The sequence below is a fragment of the Pinus tabuliformis genome, chromosome 5_1 (genome assembly GCF_031772625.1).
Source record: "Pinus tabuliformis cultivar Carrire ecotype Pingquan chromosome 5_1, CPIR1, whole genome shotgun sequence".
NCBI classification, from domain to species: domain Eukaryota; kingdom Viridiplantae; phylum Streptophyta; class Pinopsida; order Pinales; family Pinaceae; genus Pinus; species Pinus tabuliformis.
The window spans coordinates 478,502,629-478,522,344 of NC_142305.1; positions in this window are offsets into that span (position 1 = coordinate 478,502,629).

Genomic DNA, 19,716 nt, shown 5'->3' on the forward strand with positions numbered 1-19,716 from the left:
ATGACTGTTGCGAGATGAGGCCCTTGGGGACACATTTACATAGTTTTAGGATGCAAGCCACTGCTATGGGATGAGGCCCTAGGAGGACACATCTACGCAGTTTCATGATGCAAGGTAGACTGGGCAGTGCCTTGAATTATACGAACTTGGATAATGTGTCATCTTTCTTCCACATGAAGAAGATCCAACACTTTCGTGAGAAGTCATCAATAAAAATGACCAAATATTTGTATATGGCAGTGGAGGTTGTCGAGAAAGGTCCATAAACATGATAGTGGATCCTTTCTAGGACTGCATGTGCTTTGTTGTCCCGATCATGGAATGTGGATTTTATGTACTTCCGCAACGTACATCCTTTGCATACTGTTGGGTTGTGTTATATTATTTCCACGACTAGCCCACGTAGTTAACTGGGGGGTTAGAGGGAGGAAGGAGCTTGCCTTCGTTGGACCGACTGTGTAGCGGGGGGGTCACAGGGGGTTTGAGGCGTACTTGTAACCCCACTTTATGGGGTATGGGGTAGCGCCCCAGAAAATTTTGGTTTTGGACCCTATGTTAGGATGGGCGGACCCACCTATGGTTTTGTGCATGATTTTCGCACATGTTTTTGGACGTGATGGTTTTCGGTCCATGGTATTAGATGCGATGGTTTTTGGTCCATGGTATTGGATGCTTCGGCATGTATAAATATGTATTATAACATTGAAAGGAACATAATGAAAAAATCAAGCTGGTAGTCCCAGTTTCGGGATCCAGGGGGAAATCTCTGTGTATATGTGTTTTATGTGTTATGCTCTCGCATTGTTTATTTTCTGTGTTTTAGAATTCGTATGTAGGTAATTTTTATACGGGATTAAAACCTACACATACATCCTACTACTTAAGTGCGCCTTTACGGAGGCTAGTGGTTATTTGTTGTATAATATTCGAGGTGTCATGATGCAAATGGCTAAGTATTTTGTGCCAAAGTTTATCGACATCGCGACCTGCACTTTCTCCGCCTTAGTGCTTAATGCAACATAGTCTTCCACATCTAGATTATACAGGTTCTTCACACGAACCCCGATCTGCTTCAGCTGTCTCGTGGCTATGTGTCTTAGGAATTCTTTTCCTTTGATTAATATCACTTCACAACCATGGTCTTCCAAAATTGCAACAAAGATGAGATTTTTATTTGTTCCTAGAACAACATGACATCCTTGAGCCTAATGCAGGAGCATTCGACACTCTTAATCAAACAAGGAATCCAAAGCGGAGCAAGGAGGACGACGTGGACCATCGGAGTAAACATGGGACATTTCTATTAAAATAGAGCTAGTTTGATGGAATGGATAAAGTCTCTAGAAGACTTATTTAATGTAACCTACCATATGTCTGTATGCATGTAGAGAGAATTAGGGACAGTTGAGTGATTCATGGAGAGGATGTGATCAGATCCTTTCAGTGATCCGATCCAATGTGTTTATAAATGATGAACCTGCGTGTTCAATAGGAAAGAGTGAGAACAAAGTAAATTTGTGAGAACAGAGTGATCAAAATGCAATTGAAGGGGAATTTGCTCCCAAGGCTGAAATGCCTTAGATCTGTAATCATATCGTGTATAATATAAAGTGTGTTCAGTGTTGATATTGTGTGGATTTCTATGTGTGTATATGTAATAATGCCTTTTCGTGTTATCCGTATATATATACGATGATGGCTTAATTCCTGTGTTATGAGATTGTTGATCGATCATCGATCACTATAACGATCGATGGAAATCCATTGATTAACGAAAATATTGTTATATATGGTGTGTCGTGTGTAGACAAAGTCGGTGGCAGAACTGTGTTTTAAGCGCAGAATCCATCAGCAGGTAGCCAAATCTGACAAGCGGTGAGGGTACATGCAAGATACAAAGCAAGGATTAATGCAAAGGAGTAATGAAGAGGAGTGTACTGACTACATACATATCATAAAACATCTTTCATCCCACTTAGGATGTCTTGCATCGTGCCTGGTTAGTCATAAGATCATGTTGGTCACGACGTCAGTAGCTTAAATAAAGAAGTGGTAATACTCTTCATCTTCTAAGCTATGTAATAAACAAGTGAAAGGGAGCAAGACACGTAGATCAAACACATGGAATGACTTTCAGTTCTTGCAACCATGAATGTCATTGAAGACAAAATGATACGACAATGATAAGAAAACTTTTAAGCTACATTAAGAGGTGTATTTCAAGAGACATGCTTTGTTTTCCATACCTAGCCTCCAAAGGGTTATGCATCAGATGGAGTCTTCATGCGGTCCTAATATTCTATCATACCTTAGGTTTCTTGGTCTGCTTTTTTTTCTCCTCAACTCCTTGAGAGTCATCTATCATGTCATCTTTCTTTGTGGCTCGTGAGAGACATAATTGTGTAGTTTCAATGGGCAGTGACTGTTGCAGGATGAGGCCTTGGGAGGAAACATTTACACAATTTTAGGATGTAAGGATCTACTTGGGACGAGGCCCTGGGAGGACACATCTATGCAATTTCAGGATGCAAGGCAGACTGGGTAGTCAAGGGACAAAACTGCACAGTTTTTGGAGACAGTGGGTTCCGGCTGAGGGAAGGACACTGGAGGAAACCACTGCACATTTTTGAATGGTAAGGGAGGTTGGGATTTCTGTGTATTGCACGGTTCGAACAAGCAACAGAAAAGCTTGAGGGTTACATATGTGAAGTATGTAGTTCAGGAAAGTTGGATGAGGCTAGGTTGCTAAGGAAACTCCGAAATTTAGCTAAGTGTGGGATTAGTGGAACTTATGTGAATAGTGATAAAACTTCACTACGATCACACACTTGAAAACTTATCGATACAACATAGACCATCCAGAACATATAACACATACTTCACTTAATGCAACAACCTTTGTGGCAGCTTATGGCAAGTGCAGCTTCGATTATAGACTTCGGGAGGATAAAGGGGACACTTGTGTAATACAAAAAATGTTACAGAGAAACCTAATCTCAGAGATGTTAAGCATCAGTCATCATCACAAAATGCAATTGTTGGTATTGGACTGCCCCAATAGAGGGGAAACCAGTCCAAGAAGCTTTGAAGACTACCCCTGTTATGGGGGAAACTAACCATTGAACCAGAATAACTATTTCAAAGTAGACCCTGGTTTTCCAAAATGAACAAAGAGGAATGCAATCCTGAACCAAAAAGATAGGGACATAACCAAGTAACAGTATGTCATTTCCACCTAGCAGAGAGTCAACCAGAGAATTCAAGACACTTGGTGTGAGGACAGAACACATCCAGACCAAAAAACCAAGAATCATAAAAACATATCCGCTTGGAAGCCAGACACCTTTGTGAGAGACCAAAAACCACAAAAAGTGAGACGAATCCACCTGGGAGCCGGAGACCTTTGCATGAGGCCACGTGTTAGGTTGGTGGTTCCACCGGAGCTAGCTCTTCCTCAATTCGGAAGGCAAACTGATACCAATCGTCATCCTCTTTAGATGCGCCGCAACCTTGAACAGTTGGAGAATCTACAGTGCCTTTAGCATCCATCTGTCACTTACCAACGTCCCCAGCTTTATCTTTGTCATGCAGAGCCTTACTGCTTTCACCTTGCTACTTGTTGTTGATCCCATGACTGCCTATCTCTTCCCTGTTCTGCTTGTTCCCACGACTAGACAGAGTATCTTGCGTCGCAGACTCTTCTTTGAAAGAAATTGTGATGGTAGCAGTGATTGTAGGCCTGTTTAGTGAACTGCAGAAACGAAATTGTGTGTTGTGAGGGCCAATAAGAGGAGGGAGTAGGAGATCCACATTGTGGATAGCATTGTCCCTCCAACCTCTCCCACTTCTGGTATTCGGGTAGCTATGAGTGGGGTTAATGATCGAGTTGGGAAATTCAGTAGTTGAGTCCAGGGAGTCAGAGGTGGAACTGGTAGAAGCTCGCAAGTGGTTAAAACCTCCATGCGAACCTCCACGCCTACTACGCATGTGGTGCCTGAGGCGAGCCATGACTGAATTGAAAGTTGAAGAATTGGAATGAAGGCGATGATGAGCGGGAGCAAGGGTGGGTGAACCACAATCAAGAAGACAATGACAGGAATGTGAAAAATGAAAACCATTACCAAAATCCTGACAAGGGAGAATTAGGCAGTGACTGCCTGTAGCAGTTCTGAAACACGGTTCAGCTGCTTGCGGAGGACAAACACCAAGGAGAAGGGGAGGAGTAACAAAACGGTTTGCAGGGGCCATGGTGTTGAAGGAAGTGAGCTCGTCACAACTTTCGGAGTCAATAAATGTCACCTGCAAGGTGTTTTTAATCCATTTGCGGTGAGCTCTCAAGACGAAGCACTTAGCCATATGGCTTCCCAACCCACCAGCGATCCGTCTTGTCATTTAAATGTCGTTGTTGACACCCGCTTCCGGGTGCGTTTCCTCTGCATTTTCCCTTTCCTTTTGCACTAGATCATTGAAATCCTGCAATTGGTGAGTATTGGCTATAGTGCTAAGAGCTCCTACATGAAGAGTCTTACCACTTTCAATGCCATGTTTGCTAGGAGGTCTGCTACTTTGTTACCATTCCAACGAGTGTGCCTAATGGTAATTGCTCTATGAATGAGAAGCCATTGTTCAATCTGTTCCAGCCTTTACGCCAATCTCCAACTGCTACCCACTTTATGTGCTGGAGTTCCCTGTAAGATCTGGTTGATCATGTTAATTAAGATCTAGGAGTCCCCTTCAATTATGAGTGGGAAGAATCTATTGTTCTGAGCCAGGAGAAGTCCTTGCCAAATTCCTTCTAATTCGGCTGAGTTGTTTGTATCCCAACCTATTGACCCCATGAATGTTTGGAGAACATTGCCCTTGTGATTTCTAAATATTCCCCCAAATCCTTCTTTACCTAGATTTCCCTTTGATGCTCCATCAAAGTTGAGCAGTACCATGTGTGGTGGGGGTGGAGTCCATTTGTCAGGTGTATCTCCAGAGGGAGGGACTTTCCTTAGGTGTACATGCTCATGGCTCCACTGAAGGTTCTAGTTCAGCCATATATTTTGTTCCTATGGTGTGGATGGGAAATCATCATCAAGCCACGTTTGGAGCATCAAGGTTTCTCGTATGTTTTGACATATATTGATCCATAGAACTTCTATGGGAGAGGAATGGTCTTTGAAGATGCGGCTATTTCTCTCTTTCCAGATTGTCCACATGAGGAAACCTGGTATTAGCTTCCATAAGGTGTTTAAGATTTTGCTTTTATAAGGGTGAGGTGCCCAAGAACGAATAGTGCTGGTTGAATTCTCCTTATTTCGTCCATCTCTTTGACATCTGAAGCTAACCTTCTCCCAAAGTCGGGTTGCTAACAGACATGAGTTTAGGAGATGTTCCTTAGTTTCTTTTGCCTGTTTACAATTTGGGCAGATGGAAGGTCTGTGAAAACTCCATTTCCTTAGATTATCCCAAGTAAGGATTCTATTTTGGCACAACAACCAGAGAAAGGTGGAGATTTTTGGCCAAATTGGTGGTTCCCAAACTTTGTGCCAGAGGCTATCCTTGACAGTATGGTCCCTTAGTATTATATGATATGCTTCCCGGGAAGTGAAGGTACCTCTCATTTCATAACCCCATCTGATGATGTCTTTCTTATCTGATTGGTGAATTTTCCTGTTTGAGAGTTCCGTATCTAGGCTATCTTTGATGGATTGCGTGGCTTGCCCAAGAATGAGGTTCGAGCATAACCATTGCGTATAACCTTCATTGTGAACTTCCTCCCAAAGTTGATTTACTTTGCTCATCGGTTGCTCTACCCAATCCTGAAGCTGGTGGGGCATGAGTAGGTCCTTCAATTTTGGTCTTTGCTGCCAGGAGTCCTCCCAAAAGCTCGCATTATCTCCATTCCTGATTTCCCAAAAACTCTGTTGTTGGATTAGATCTTTATGTTGTTTGGCAGCATTCCAAATTAGAGAGCCTGTGCTAACTTCTTTGAGCCGAATTAAATCATCCACTGGTCTATTATGAGCATACTTAGCTGTCCAGAGGATTGCCCAAGGAGTATATGGGTTCGAGAGCCATCTCCACCAGATGCGCGCTCCCATGACCTCGTTGCTGTGCTGAGGATCCCGTAATCTAGTGCCTCCAGAGGATTTTAGTTGATAAACTGTTTCCCACTTTACCAGAGCCCATTTTCTTTTTTGTTTTGTATTCCCCCATAAAAATCTCGTTGAAGATTTTTGATTGCTTTAAGAACCAATTTGGTTGCTGCCAGGACCATGAAGAGGTAGAGCGGAAAAGATTGTAGCACTGCCTTGATTAGAACTAGGCAACTCATCATATTGAGAGCTCTTAAGGTCCATGAAGAGATACGGGCTTCCAGTTTTTCTAGGAGAATTTTCTAGGACGAGTGCTTTAAGGCAGAGGCTGTCATTGGAGCTCACAGGTATTTGGAGGGCAGAGATGCAATCGAGAAGCCCAAAATTCTGGCTATGGAGGCTTGAGTGATGGGAGGTGTGTGAAAGAAGAAGACTTGAGATTTTGATTTGTTAATGCAGGCGCCAGAGGCATCCGAAAAGTCAGATAAAAGTGATTTAGCTTATGGGTTTCCTGGACTGAAGGATGACCAAATAACATATTGTCGTCCACAAATTGCTGGTGGGTTAAAGCAGGGGTATTCTGGAAAGAAAGGCCACGTAATTGCTGGTTTTGAAGGGCATCTTTGATGTAACGTCCAAGACCTTCCGCCATAATAACAAATATAAAGGGTGAGAGAGGGTCCCCTTGTCGGATACCTCTGGATGGGTGGAGGGGGGTGGAGGGGGTCCCGTTGACAAGAATTAAGAAAAAGGTAGAAGTGATGAGACTCATAATCCATCTTACCCAAGCGGGGGTAAAGCCAAAGGCTAGCAGTACTTTTTGAATATATTTCCATCTTAAAGTATCGAAAGCTTTTGAGAGGTAGATTTTAGGAGCATACCTGCCTTTTTGGTTTGCTTTAGGGAGTGCATGATTTCATGAGTGATAATTATGCCATCGGTGATCTGCCTTCCTTCCACATAACTTGATTGCTCTGGTGATATAAGAAGATGAAGTAGGGGATTGAGGCATGTGGTGATCACTTTGGAGACAATTTTATACAATACCTTGCATAGTGCAATAGGTCGGAATTTGTCCGGAGTCTGGCTGTTCTCCTCCTTAGGGATGAGGGCAATGGAGTTGATATTCAAGGATGGAAGCATCCATCTGTTAACTATGGACTCCTCGATTACTTTCCAGACTTCCTCCTTGATTAGATCCCAGAAGTTGTGAAAGAAGTCCGAAGTGAAGCCGTCTGGTCCGGGTGCTTTCCCAACTTTGAGCTGTCGCATAGCTGTCTCCACTTCCTGTAAAGAAAGAGGCCTGAGGAGTATTTGATTGTGTTCCTCAGTTACGATCTTAGGAATAATATTGATGATCTTCTCTATAGCTGGCAACCAATCAATCTCCGTTTTCTGATGCACCCTCTAAAAGTGGGTGAGGAGTTCCTGTTCTATATCTTCATGCTTCTCTAGATGTTCCCCTTGTCGATTTTGGAGGAGAGTAATGATTTTGTGCATTCTCCATTGGATAGTGGTATGGTGGAAGAACTTTGTATTGTGTTCGCCCTCTTTAAGCCATCGGATCCTCGCTTTTTGTCTCCAAAGAATCTCTGCATGTCTTACTCTTTCTGAGATCTGCGTTTGTAGTTGATGTTCCTGTTCTGCTATGGTTTCGGATATGCCTTCAGCTATGATTCTCTGCTGTAATTTTTGCATTTCTTGTTCAAGAGTGTTTTGCGCCTGAAAGATATTGCCGAAGGTAAAGCGATTCCACTGTTTTATTTTTTCCTTGATATGTTTTAGCTTTTGTTGGAGTTTGTACATTTTTGTGCCTTTTGGTGGTGTGAAATTTCTCCATGTCTTTGTCATCAGGTTATGAAAATCGGGGTGATTCAACCAAAAGGCTTCAAAGCGAAAGGGCCTGCAAACATTGTCTCCCGGTATTTGCTAGTGAAGCCTAATAGGCCAATGGTCCGAGCCAGAGAGTGGCAATATAGAGGCCAAGAGATCCCCGCCAAGATGTATTGCGTTATCGGAGATCAGGAATCTATCTAACCGAGATGCAATTTGGTGGGCATCTGCACGCTTGTTATTCCAAGTATAAAAGAAATTGTTGAATTTCATATCTATAAACCTATTGTTATGAATGTAGTTTTTGAAGTGCGTGCTTTCACAGTCCAGCTTGATCCGTCCTCCTCTTTTTTCCTCCAACCTTGTAATCATGTTGAAGTCCCCTCCTGTGATCTAAAGTGGGTGGGATATTTTTGAGTTGATCTGAGTTAGGGTGTTCAATGTGTCTACTTTGTTTGTTGCCTCCTGGGGGAAGTAGACATTAGTTAAGTGTCCATGAACATTTGTCCCTGTTAAATGAAACTTGGCCTGAATAAAGTGCTTACTGGCATGTACGTTGGTAAGTGTTATAGCTCTATCATCCCAAACGATGGCTAGCCCTCCTGAGGCTCCCATGGCTTCCACCACCACTTATTTTCTTCCTAGCCATGCTTTGGCAAGGATCTGATCCAATGTTGTGGAATTACACTTGGTCTCCTGCAAGAAGAGAATTTGAGGCTTTTCTTGTTGTAGCATGTTCCTTATTAATCATCCCTTCCACGGGCTGTTGAGCCCTCTGATGTTCCATGAGATGAGCTTCATGATTCACGATTGGGAAGGGGATTATAGTATTTGGTGAGCTTGGAGTATCTTCCAGATTCCACCAGCATCTCCCCTATGCAGATGGTTCTCTAAAGATCGGTTTTCCGTCCTCATTTCATGTTGTCTTTAAAGATATTTCTTCCATCCCACTGACTACCAGTTTGGACACCTAATGATCTTTGCTTCTGTGCTCTTGAGAGAATTACTTCTAAGTTCTCTAGCTGTCACTCAGGAATTTTGTCATATTCATTTTCTTACAAGCCTGTTCAAGTCCCAGTATATCTAGATATTCGATGTTGAAGCTCTCTGGTTCCTCTTCCATGTGTTGTACTATTTCCTGCTCTGCCTCTGTATCATCTACAATCGTGAGCTGCATCTGAGTGCTATCTACCTCCATACCTTGAGCAGTCCTTTTCTGCATGTTACTGGGAGAGGGAATTTTGGTGTCCGCGGGTTGCTTAGAAGTGAGGGCTTTCTTTGAGCTTGATGGAGCGAAATGGGCGGAAGTCTTAGGAATGGATTCAGGTTGTTTCTGATTATCTAAAATATGAACCTCCGGCTGGAGTAGGATTTCAAAGTTGTTGCTTGTTGAAGGCAAGGAGGTGCTGGTGACAGGTTTTTTGACTGAGGTAGAGGGCTTTTTATGGGTCTTTTTGTGATTTGGAACTTTTGTGAACCCATTCGAGTCGGGTTTGTCCATTGAAGGGGTGGTCGTGGATTTCATATTGGAGGGATAGTCTCGGAATAAATGGCCTAGGGCGTGGCATTTTCGACAGTGGAATGGTACATGCTCGTAATTTATTGTTTGTAACCATTCATAATCATCATGGTAGAGGCTTACCGCGTCCGAGAGAGCTTTTCTCGGGTGCATGTATACATAGATCCGCGCATAGGAGGTATATCGCTTTAGCTTTGTCTCCTCTGCCACTTTGATAAATTTGCCTAAACCATTCCCAATGTCTCGCAAAGAGTCTTCATCCCAATACTCCAGAGGGAGAGAATAAAGGCGGAACCACACCGGAGCCAGCTCAGATCTTCTTTGTCCGGGTTAAAGCGCTCAATCCATCCTCTTAGGTATAGCCCTGCTACGTTGAAGAAATATGGTCCTCCATCCAATACCCTGTTTCGGTCCTCTAGATAATTGAAAATGGCAGTAAAGAAGCCCTTAGGCCCTAACTGCAGTGTTATGTTCCCTTTTGGCTTCCATTTGGCTGTGATCCAACCGTGCAAAGCTTTCTTCGTTGGACAAAGGCCTATGAAATTTCCTATCAAAGCATGATCCCTCATAAACTGGATCTGAGTGTTGATGCGCTGACTTGGGAGCTTGATATTGGGTCTATCAACTGCTACCAACTTGCAGGTGTTTGACGTCACTCATGGTTCTTCATTTGTGTTGTTATTCATTGGCATATTTTCATTCTTTGCTGCTGTATCTTCTGGATGGTCCATCCTGACACTTTCAGTCTGTCGCAGGCCGTTTTTCATATCAGCGGGGGGAGGCATCATGTCCTCCCCCTGAGGGGGTTCCATTGTTCGATAGTTGTTCCTTATTGTGCTGTAGCTGCCTTATGGCTGAAGGTTAATGGCAGAATGGCGCAGTCTGTGAAGGTTTGCCAGTTGCAGAGCAATGTCAAACCCTAAGTGCTCCGCTCTCCATTTTCATTCGAAGTGAAATATCGTATTAAACATAGGTTTGATCTAAAGTGGTCATTGTATTAAATATAAAGTTTTGTCTTAAAATATTTTTGTCTCAAAATTCTTTTGTTCTAAATATAAAGTTTTGTCTTAAAATAATTTTGTCTTAAACTATTTTTGTCTTAAAATAATTTTGCCTTAAACTATTTTTGTCTTAAATATAAAGTTTTGTCTTTAAATTTTTGTCTCAAACTACTTTTGTCTTAAATATAAAGTTTTGTCTCAAAATATTTTCGTCTTAAATTATTTTTGTCTTAAATATAAAGTTTTGTCTTAAAATATTTTTGTCTCAAACTACTTTTGTCTTAAAATATTTTTGTCTTAAACTATTTTTGTCTTAAATATAACATTTTGTCTTAAAATATTTTTGTCTCAACCTATTTTTGTCTTAAAGTTTATATTTAAGACAAATCAATTGATATTAATTTTTAATATAAAATAACTAAAATAAAAAAATGATTTTTTGAGACAAAAGATTTTTTTTGAGACAAAAGATTTTTTTTGTCTCAAAAAAATGTCTCAAAAGTGCCCTTGGTGTAGTAGTGTGAAAATTTTGGTTGAAAAGTAAAAATATGAAAATTTATTTTAAAGTGTAAAAATTTTAGCAAATTTTTTTAGTTTTCAATGTGACTAACAAAATATCCTATTTTTTAAAAATATGAAAAATTAACTCATCTACAAAATTTAACTCCTAAAAATTTCCATACCTGCTAAGCCTCTCCTCGGCCGTGGCTCTAGATCCCAACTGCAACTCCAAAAGCTTCTGTAACAAAAATACCAGCACTTGATTTTCGAGCATCATTAGATACCTGACAATGGAGTTGTGGACATCACTAGCTGCCTTAGTGTCTAAGATTTGTCCCAAGTGTTTGACGTCCCAGTGGGAGGTTTGGTCATTGTGGTGCCTGACATACAACATCAAACACTCGAGAAGGAAGGTTGCGTCGAGAGCCATGATCCACGACAGGGTTTCTTCATTATAGTCGATGAACTTGTGATTAATTTTTTCCCAACTGCTGCCTACAATTACGGAAGTGAACTGCAGTGCTTTCTTTAATTTCTGGAAACCCACTACAGTAATTTCCTTAAATTATGGAAATCAACTGCAGTTAATTAATTCCTTGTTGGGAGCTTCTGAAGTGGTCCATTACTCCATCTGGAGTTCTCTACCATGATCTATGGAATCCCTGACACATAGCCAATAGAAGCTTGATGGAAGCTTGGCTATATATATTTATGTTTGGTCCCCAAGTTTGCATCTCAATCCCCTTCAGTTTTACACCATCAAGTTGAGAGAGCAAAGCTTGGAATTGCCTTCAGGTTTTTAGAATTCTGTTCTCCTATTCCCTCGTTTTCATGCTGTCTATAAATTGCAAGTTATTCAGGGATCCCGTTGGTGCTGCAAATTGATCCAGCTAATGCTGCAAATTGGTACTTTACTGTCTGGAGTCCCATGACAGGAAAGCTCGAAATTGCTGTGTTTTTCAGTTTATTTTGACGTAATGGTGAGCCCCTCACTGTAGTGGAGTCGCCCCTTATACCTCTAGATTTACTCTATTACCGTGAACTGTAAGTAAAATACAACAGTGGTGCCAAAATTTCGAATCTCTTTCCAGCCATTGCCATCGGCTGAAGCTTTGTTAAAGCTTGTTTGCTTTTCTGGAATTCTCAGCCTTATGACGGTAGATATTTTTGTATAAATGTTTACTCAATTCGAAGCTTATACCATATAGAGTCACCATGAATTCTCTTTTGTTTAAATGCAAGAAGGGTTTTAATATCTGAGATTATTTTGACGCTGAGAGAGAGCAAGTTTGAGGAGTTCGGAGAAGCGTAGCAGAGAGCTGGTGCTGTGTGTGAGCTTTGAGCTCAGGTAAACAGTGTTAGAGTGTGTGAGCAAGCATCAATGGCCGAAGGTATTTTTCTTGGGCATTAAGTTTTAATTCCGCATTAAAGAATCGTATTTTTGCTTTCATTTGGTATCAGAGCCCAATTTTATCTATGCCTTGGTGTGTGTAAATTTATAACTGTGCTCATATTTAATTTGCGTAAAGTAGTTCTTTAATTTTAATTTTAATTTTATTTATCTTGTGAGGAATTATTACCGTCGTTTAGTAACGCTGACATTTATGGCAGTTTTTACAAGAAACAATTATATGGAGTTTATTTAAAATGTCATTTTGACTTATTCCTTTCACAAAACATTATTTTTACTCTGGTTAAGATTTGTTTATAATCTTATAAGTGAATTTTATGTGCTTCGTGTGAGTGTTTCAGTTTTCCACATTTTTAAAATTGTTTCATATTAAACTGTGTATACGCCATTTCTCGTAGCATGAAATGTGAAGTACTGTGTATAGTTTTGTTTATGCAATTTATGTAAGAAATAATGTCTAGTGATCCATATAATTTTAATTAATTAGAGAATAGCCACAACATCTCTAATTAAATAAAGTTATATATTATGATTGGTTAGGATCACATAAAGATTATTTAGACATTAAATTGTAATTAATTATACTAAATATAATAAATTTTATCCCACAAGAATTTTTATTATATTTATGTAATTAATTAGGATAAAATATTGATAACTTAACCACAAGAATTATGAATCAATAGTTTTATCATAAATTTCAAAACTAAGATAGAATTTATATCAAATTATAATCATAATATACTCTTAGAATTATGAATTAAGTGAATATTTTGATAAATTCTATCATAAAGAATAATTGAATCTGTGTGAATTAGAAATTTGGCCCACAGGCAATTTTTATGTCATTAGATTCAATTTTGAGCATGATTTACATTGGTAAAACATGAAATTTATTTAGGTCTCAATTTTTAACTTAAGCATGTGATCTTTAATTTTATGCAGTTGTACACCCTGCAAATTTCTCTGAAATTCATTGTGATATCCTTGAACTTAAAGGAGATAACTATAAGGTCAGGAAGGAAAGGATTCTCCTTCATTTGGGGTGGATGGAAATAGACTATGCTATTAGGAAAGATGAACCATTAATCATCTATAAAAGAGTGAAGCATTAGATGCCTTTAATCATGGTCAGAGATACTTCATCTCTTTTATAGATGATAAAAAGAGTGAAGCATTAGATGCCTTTAAGATCTTTAAGACTGAAGTAGAGAAACAATGCGGCAAACAAATTAAGATCGTGAGATCAGATAGAGGTGGAGAATATTATGGTAGATACACAGAATATGGACAAGCACCTGGGCCATTCACTAAATTGCTTCAAGAGCATGGGATTTGTTGCCCAATACACCATTCCTGGTTCACCAGACCAGAATGGTGTAGCAAAAAGAAGAAACCGAATATTATTGGACATGGTGCAGAGTATGCTTAGCAGCTCCAATCTTCCTAAATCCTTGTGGACTGAAGCACTTAAGACGACCGTGTATATATTAAACCGAGTGCCAACCAAGGTTGTTCCTAAAACGCAATTTGAATTATGGAAAGGTTGGAAACCGAGTTTGCAACATATGCGCATTTGGGGATGCCCGTCTGAAGTGAGAATATATAATCCACAAGAGAAGAAGCTAGACCCAAGGACCATTAGTGGGTATTTCATTGGATATGCTGAAAGGTGTAAAGGTTACAGATTTTATTGTCCATCTCATAGTACTAGGATTGTGGAATCAAGAAATGCAAAGTTTCTTGAAAATGACTTGATCAGTGGGAGCGATCAAACCAGGAACATAGTTTCTGAGAAGGATCATTTAGAATCTCAACCTTCCACCTCAAGTGATAGATTGGTTATTGTTCATGGCACCCCTCAAGTACAAACTGGTGTTGAACAACCAATTGTTGAAGTTCCACAAGTTGCTGACAACATTCCAGTAGATCAAGTAGTTCAAGAGTTGCCAAGAAGTTTTGAACAACAAGTTGAACCACATACTTCTCAGGAAGATGATGGTACAACATTAAGAAGATCTACTAGATCAAAGAGATCAGCGATTCCTGATGATTATGTTGTGTATCTACAAGAATCTGACTACAACTTTGGAGCCAAAAATGATCCTGAATCCTTTTCACAAGCCATGAGTTGCAAAGAATCAGAATTATGGTATGATGCCATGAAGGAAGAGATGAATTCCATAAAGAATAACAAAGTCTGGGATCTTGTTGAGTTGCCTAATGGTGCAAAAGCCATTGGATGTAAATGGGTCTTTAAGACAAAGAAAGACTCATTGGGAAACATTGGGAGATACAAGGCAAGACTTGTTGCTAAGGGGTTCACTCAGAAAGAAGGAATCGACTACACGGAGACTTTTTCTCCTGTATCTAAGAAAGATTCCTTGCACGTTATTATGGCATCAGTAGCCCATTTCGACTTGGAGTTGCAAAAAATGGATGTGAAAACGGCTTTTCTCAATGGAGATCTAGAGGAGGAGGTTTACATGAAACAACTTGAAGGATTCCCCTCTAGTGATGGTGAGCAATTGGTTTTCAAGCTCAAGAAGTCATTATACGGTTTAAAACAAGCATCCTGCCAATGGTATTTGAAATTCCATAATGCAATTTCTTCTTTCGGTTTTGTAGAGAACATTATGGATCAATTTATATACTTGAAAGTTAGTGGGAGTAAAATTTGTTTTATTGTTTTATATGTGGTTGAAATTTTGCTAGCAACCAATGATAAGGGTTTGCTACATGAGGTGAAACAATTCCTCTCTAAAAATTTTGATATGAAGGATATGGGCGAGGCATCTTATGTCATTGGCATTAAGATCCATAGAGACAGATTTCGAGGCATCTTGGGTTTGTCACAGGAAACCTATATTAATAAAATTTTAGAGAGATTTTGGATGAAGGATTGTTCACCAAGTGTAGCTCCCATTGTGAAGGGTGATAGGTTCAATTTGAACCAATTCCCGAAGAATGACTTTGAAAGGGAAAAAATGAAGAACATTCCATATGCTTCTACTGCCGGAAGCCTAATGTATGCTCAAGTCTGTACAAGACCTGACATTGCATTTGTTGGGGAATGTTGGGATGATATCAGAGTGATCCAAGTTTAGACCACTGGAGAGCTACAAAGAAATTAATGAGGTACCTTCAAGGAACCAAAGACTACATGCTTATGTATAGGCGGACGGACAACTTGGAAGTAATTGGCTACTCAGATTCTGACTTTGCTGGATGTGTTGATTCATGCACATCAACATTAGGATACATTTTTATGATGGCGGGTGGAGCTGTATCATGGAGGAGTGCCAAGCAGACCTTGATTGCCACTTCCACTATGGAAGATGAGTTCGTCTCCTATTTTGAGGCTACTTTACATGGTGTATGGATTAAGAGTTTCATTTTTGGGCTTAGAATTATGGATTCTATTTCTAAGCCATTGAGAATATATTGTGATAATTCAGCTGCTGTTTTTATGGCTAAAAACAACAAAAGTGGGAGTCGAAAGAAACACATCGACATTAAGTATTTAGCTATAAGGGAACGTGTTAAAGAAAAGAAAGTGGTCATTGAGCACGTCAGCACTGAGTTGATGATCGTTGATCCTTTGACTAAGGGCATGCCACCATTTAAATTCAAGGATCATGTAATGAACATGGGACTTTGGTTCCATTATGTAGTTTCTCATTATATGTACAATGTTATTTTAATGAAATTCTTATTTATTGTGATGTTTTCTCATATTTATGTGCACCTTAATTTGATTTGAGAAAACTCATTTGTGTAGGACCAGGAATAAACATAAGGTTTATTCATTAAGAAATTATTTCCACATAAATTATAATAAGAATAAATACGTAGTAATACATGGAAGATAATACTCGTCATTAGAGGACTTATCGCCATGATTCATGTATCTATTACTTAATACAGATTATCAATGGGTTTTAAGATGAGACATTAGGATTGGAAGTATGGACCAAGTGGGAGAATGTTAAGTTCCATTAAGTTTTTCCCAAATGCTGCCTACAATTACGGAAGTGAACTGCAGTGATTTCCTTAATTTATGGAAACCAACTAAAGTAATTTCCTTAAATTATAGAAATAAACTACAGTTAATTAATTTCTTGTTGGGAGCTTCTGAAGTGGTCCATTACTCCATCTGGAGTTCTCTACCATGATCCGTGGAACCCCTGACACATAGCCAACAAAAGCTTGATGGAAGCTTGGCTATATATATTTCTGTTTGGTCCCCAAGCTTGCCTCTCAATCCCCTTCAGTTTTACACCATCAAGTTGAGAGAGCAAAGCTTGGAATTGCCTTCAAATTTTTAGAATTCCATTCTCCTGTTCTCTCGTTTTCATGCTACCTATAAATTACAAGTTATTTTCAGGGATCCCGTTGGTGCTGCAAATTGATCTAGATGATGCTGCAAATTGGTACTTTATTGTCTGGAGTCCCGTGACAGGAAAGCTTGAAATTGCTGTGTTTTTCAGTTTATTTTGACATAATGGTTAGCCCCTCACTATAGTGGAGTCACCCCTTATACCTCTAGATTTACTCTATTATCGTGAATTGTAAGTAAAATACAGTAGTAGTGCCAAAATTTCGAATCTCTTTTCGGCCATTGCCATCGGCTGAAGCTATGTTAAAGCTTGTTTTCTTTTATGGAATTCTCAGCCTTATGACGGTAGATATTTTTGTATAAATGTTTACTCAATTCGAAGCTTATACCATATAGAGTCACCATGAATTCCCTTTTGTTTAAACGCAAGAAGGGTTTTAATATCTGAGATTATTTTGACACTGAGAGAGAGCAAGTTTGAGGAGTTCGGAGAAGCGTAGCAGAAAATTGGTGTTGTGTGTGAGCTTTGAGCTCAGGTAAACAGTGTCAGAGTGTGTGAGCAAGCATCAATGGCTGGAGGTATTTTTCCTGGGCATTAAGTTTTAATTCCGCATTAAAGAATCGTATTTTTGCTTTCAGTGATAACAGCTTCGGATTTGCCAGTCCCACTCCTTAATCTCCTTCACCACCACGGACTCAAAGCTGCCTAAATCTTTGATTCTTTTTTGAAATCTGTGGGCAACTGTTAGTTTGTAGTGCTCCATATCATAGACTTCGGGTCTCCAATGGCGATAAGGGCCGATGGAAAGGCACTGAGGAATGTACGCTTCGCTTTTCACTGCCAGTAACTCTTTGGGCACATTAAAGACAGATACGCGCAAGTCTTTTTCCTCTTCTTCTTCTTCTTGTATTCCCAGACCTTCTTTAACTTCTATAATCCAACCGTTCTCATCGACCCTGTTGTTGGAAGCCATTCTTGATGGTCAGGAACCAGAGAAAACACAATACTGGGAAATACCTGAGACGGTTGACGGATTGCAGAGCCTTATATTGAGTTCATAAAATCCAGAAAACCTGATGCAGTGCCCACTGGCCTGTAAACATGTGATAACACGTTGATATCGTGAATAATTGTGTGGTGCGGTATCCACACGATGTTCACATGGCCTATGTGACTGCCCTGTTTCCCCGTCATTTTTTTTTTAAAGCGGGAATCTCATCGTAATATAGTTGTTAAAATAAAGTTGAGAATATTACTATATTAAAATAAAGGTGGGGATAGTTATCATTATTTATTATTTTTTAATATAAAAGAAAATTACGTTATTTGGAATTATTTCGCTTGTAGTACTTAAGGGGCTAGGCTTATTCAGCTAGTAGTACCTAAAGGGCTAGAGTTATTTAGCTAGTAGTACGTAAGGGGCCAAGCTTATTCAGTTAGTGGTACCTAAAGGGCTAGGCTTATTTAGCTAGTAGTACATAAACGGCCAGGTTTATTCAGCTAGTGGTACCTAAGGGGCCAGGCTTATTTAGCTAGTAGTACATAATGGGCCAAGCTTATTTAGCTAGTGGTACCTAAGGGGCTAGGCTTATTTAGCTAGTAGTACATAAGGGCCAGGCTTATTTAGCTAGTAATACCTAAGGGGCCAGGGTTTCCCTCAAACTTTTCCTCATTCTAGATATCTCTTGATTAGGGTCATTATCTTATATCATTATATTCTAGAGAAACAAACTCTTAACCAAATAGAAAGAAATTATTTCCCAAGCCATATTCTATTATAATTTTACTTATAATTTTTAAATTATTTAATAAACATTTGGAAAAATTAAGTTTTATTGAGCCGAGAGGCTCATTCTACAACCCAATATGAGGGGATGTGTTCTACAACCCAGCATGAGTGGATGTGTAAGTTTGTTCGTTCGTTTGTCCATGCCTCTTTAAAATAAAATTATGTTCTAAACAGAAAAATAATGTCCATTATAGTTAAAAAAATTGAATATGTTGTAAAGTAATTAGATGTAAAAAAATTGTGTACACATTGTATTTTGCACTCTAAAAATTTTTGCACGTGAAGAAATTTGATCCCTCTTAAGATAGATCCACACTGGTTATAATGAAATAATCTCATAATGTTTTATTTAACCTAGTTAGACATGTCCAGTAAAACATATAATTATGTAAAAGATTAAAAAAGATTGTGTTCAGTTAAACTCAACAAGTTATACAAATTTTTGTATAAATTTAAATGTTTATATTTGATTAGTTTATATTTATATTAATAATAAAAATTATTTTTAAGATTATTATTTATTTAAATTTTCATATAATATATAATTGATATTTACATTTTTTTTCTCCTTAAAAAAAATTGTATTTTCATGCCAATTTAAAGACAAATACATTTTTTATATGTAAATGGATGTGCTTTCACTAAGGTCGGCCCAAATCTAATAGTGGTAATATAAAAAGGCCAAAAAAGAAAAAACACTTATCAAACAAGATACTAGCCAAAGTTTAAACACAAACCACTCAAATGTCCTAAATAAAACATCCCCAAAACATGTCCCAAATAAAACACACCCAAAACAGGCCTTTGTAACAAAAATGGGCAGAGGTTCCACAGAACCCAAGACAAACCCCATATAGAACAACACCAAAGGAATCGACGACATAGTCAAACCCGGCACCAACGCCATCCACATTCCTTATCATGAAATTGCTCCCTCAACTCCCAACACATAAGCACAGGATGAAACACACACATGCTACAGTGGCAAGGGTTCTACTCATCGAGACCAGAAAAAAACCAGGCAACTAGGGTTCTTACTGCAGCAAAATCTCCAGGCACTGTCCATTCAATATTTACATTTTACTTGTTTATATAAGTATATATTTTATATAAAATAGCAGTCTTTCATATATATTTTTTTTTTATTTTAATAAAATTGAAATTAAATTCAAATTCTATAATTTTAAGGAATCATATTTCAATATATCATTTTTAAATATTATTATAACATTTTTATGT